Raw genomic sequence first — 3514 nt, 5'->3', positions numbered from 1 at the left:
TGTTTTGTGTATTCTTTGCTGACCTCCATGAGCAAATACACTCTACCTAAATTAGTGGCTCCCAACCTTTTTGGCACTAGGGACTGGTTTTGGGGAAGACAATTTTTCCACAAACTGGGTAGGAGGGGTGGTTTAGGGGTGATTCAAGGACATTACATTTATTGTGCACTTTGTTGCTATTATTATTACATTGGCCCATCTCAGATCATCAGGCATCAAATCCTGGCAGTGGAAGATCCTCCTAAATGGTGCTTTTCCCATTGTACTTTGTCTCAGAGATCACTTAAACGCTCGATTTACCTGTATTCTGGGCTTCCCCGGTGACTCAGTGAAGAATCTGCCAGCAAAGCAGGAGACTCTGGTTCAATCCCTGGGTTGGGAAGATTCTCTGGAGAAGGGAATGGCATCCCACTCCTGTGTTCTTGCCTCGAGAATTCCATGGAGAGAAGAGCCTGGCGGGGTATAATCCATGGGGTTCCAAGGAGGCAGACATGACTGAGCAACTAACACATTAAGGAGTTTGCATATTTTTCTATGAAGGGCAAATGTTTTAGGCTTCACTGGCCATTTAGTCTCTTTCACAGATGCTCAACTCTGCCATTTTACTGTAAAAGCAACCATAGATAATATACAAATGAAGGAACCTGGATGTGTTCCAATAAAACTCTACTTATTGACATTGAAATCTGAATTTCATATAATTTCACACATCACACAGTATTAATCTTCTTTTGATTTTATTCTTAACCATTTAAAAATGTAAAAATGCTTCTTCACTCATCATCCATGCAAAAACAAGTGGCAGGCCAGATTTAGTTCACAAACTGTGTTTGTTTGGACATTGTGTTCTGGACTACGGGTTCTGTAAGATGAGGCATCTCCTAACCTTGTCTATATCATCCCTGCAGTACTTAATAAGTGCTTCTTTGAGTATTTGTCAAAGTGAATACTGGCATCATAGAGATAAGAAGCAGTGAATACAAACAAAACGTAAAGAAAGTTCACCCTTCTGTCTTCCTCCTGTCTTCCTCGTCAGAACATCTTTAAGGGAGTCCTCTATTATTCTCTTTCATACTTTTCTGTTCTTTCCAACTAAGTAGTTACCGACATAGTTAATTATGAATTTATTTGTGAGTTTTCATGTTTATTACTATATTGATTTCTATCAATGACATGATAAAGTATCATAAATGTAATGACTTTGAAAGCAATACATATTTTCATCTGTTTCCACAAGTCATTAGTCAGATGGGCTTGGCTGGGTCTCTGCTTAGAGAATGTCACAAGGCTAAAATCAAGGTGTCTACAGGACTGTGATCCTTTATAAAATCTTGAGAGGGTCTATGTGACAGCATCTGCTTAGAAGCAGACTTTTTTTCTATGAAGGGCAAATGTTTTAGGCTTCACTGGTCATTTAGTCTCATGTTGGCTGAATTGAGTTCCACGCATCTATAAGACTGAAGTCCTCATTTCTTTGATGACTGTTGTCTTATTCTCAGCACCTAAATTCTGCTGCATTCCTTGACTCATATTCCACATTTCTTTAAAGCCAGCAGCTGTGGATCAAAGTCCTTTTCATGCTTCATTTCTCCTTCCTTTTCTTCAGCTCCTTATCTCCCTCCAACTTTAACCAAGAAAGGGTCTCTGACTTTTATTTATTTATTTTTTCCTTGATGACTGATCTGTTCTATTTATAACAATTTAGTTGCAGCTTGCTTGTACCTCGAATATTACACATTAAAGTGCAACAGGCTGTTGAGTCTTGCATTTCATGTGAAGTGGGAGATAGTTTCCACCCTCACTTTGGTCCTCTGGTTTCACATGACTTAGTATGATTAGTTTAGAAATGCAATTGTGGTTTAGTTTAACTCAGCCTAATTAGCTGTTGGGCAGTTTCACCCTCTCTGAACACACATTGCTATTCCCATCCCACCCCTAGTGCTTAGGGCAGCAACACCACGATGTCCACCCTTCTGCTCCAGTGCGTGTAACAGGGTGACAAGAATACGACAGTCAGATGCTCCAAGAGGATGGCCCAGGACTATGACTCCTCCAGTGTTGACCTTCTCTGGGTTTAAACCAAGTTCTTTAGCTACTGCAACAGAGAGGGCTGCAAAGGCTTCATTGATTTCGAATACATCAACATCCTCCGATGACCACCCAGCTTTTGCAACAGCTTGCTTTATTGCTGGAATTGGTCCTATTCCCATAAAGGCTCCTGCTTGTGCCCAGGAAACTATCTGTCCTAAGGGTGTGAGCCCACAGTTGCCAGCTTCAGACTTCTTCATAAGAACCACTGCTGCAGCACCATCATTCATTCCTGAAGCATTAGCTGGTGTGACTGTTCCCGTTCCATCCATAAGGAAGCAAGGCTTTAGCTTGGACATGGCTTCGATGTTGCTCCCATGATGAGGACACTCATCTGTTTTAACTTCAGTAAGACCTTTTTTTTAGAAGATACAAAAACTGGTACGATCTCTCTGTCCAAACGGCCGGCCTTCTGTGCATTCTCCGTCCTGTGCTGGGACAGCACTGCGCCCTCGGCCTGGTCTTCTCTGCTCACTTGCCATTGTTCACCCACATGTTCGGCTCTTATGCCCATGTGATAGTTGTGGAATGCCTCAGTGAGCCCGTCACATAGTATACGGTCAGTCAGTGGTTTCTCCCCAATCTTGATTCCCGTCAAGTGAACCAAATCAGGAGTCTTGCTCATATTTTCCATGCCTCCTGCAACAATAGTGCTGGAGTCTCCTATCCTTGTCGACTGGGCTGCAAGGCACACGGCTTGCAGGCCTGACCTGCCGATAATTCGGCAGCTCCACGCTGGAGCAGAGTAGGGGACTCCTGCACCCACACTGGCCTGTCGAACAGGGTTCTGCCCCAGCCTACTGCCAAAACGTGTCCAAATATGACCTCCGAGACTTCTTCGGGAGCCACAGCGGCCCTTTTCAGGACCTGTCTGATGACAGTTGAGCCCAGGTCACGGACAGGAACGGTGGATAAGGCACCATTGGTGGATAAGGCCTGTGATGGTGCGCGCCGCGGAGACGAGGACCACCGGGCCCGAGTCTGCACTCATCCTGCTCACTACCGCCTCTGGAGCAGCTACTGTGGGCCGCAGGGCAGTCGGCTTAGTGCTGGCTTTTAAGTTTCATGTGACTAGATGTTCTTACCCATATAGTCTAGGGTACTATCTCCATGTCAAGATCAGTAACCTTAACTACGTCTGCAAAGTTCCGTGGCCATGTAATATAACATTGTTACAGGTTTCAGGGGTGAGTGCACAGACATCTTTGGAAGGAGGCATTATTCAGTGTACCACAATTAGCAGCCATCCCTGTAAGTTTCACAAACAAAGGTCCTATCTTTTTTATCCTTGTTGCATACCCAATGTGTGACACGCTTGCCAGACATATAATAATTACTCGATAAATATATCTTGAATCGAAGAAAGAATAAGTGAGCAAATTAATGAATGAATATGTGGATCTAGAGTTTAGTAGAATGTTCTAAC

General features: G+C 43.7%; 1 pseudogene; it reads right to left on the bottom strand.

Annotated features, from left to right (window-relative positions):
* Nucleotides 1-1858: 1858 nt before the first annotated feature.
* Nucleotides 1859-3079, bottom strand: LOC136145206 (acetyl-CoA acetyltransferase, cytosolic pseudogene; annotated as a pseudogene).
* Between the last annotated feature and the right edge of the window lie 435 nt (nucleotides 3080-3514).

The sequence above is a fragment of the Muntiacus reevesi genome, chromosome 12 (assembly GCF_963930625.1).
Source record: "Muntiacus reevesi chromosome 12, mMunRee1.1, whole genome shotgun sequence".
NCBI lineage: Eukaryota > Metazoa > Chordata > Mammalia > Artiodactyla > Cervidae > Muntiacus > Muntiacus reevesi.
The sequence above is the reverse complement of the archived record's forward strand: the minus strand, read 5'-3'. Positions and strand labels throughout refer to the sequence as shown.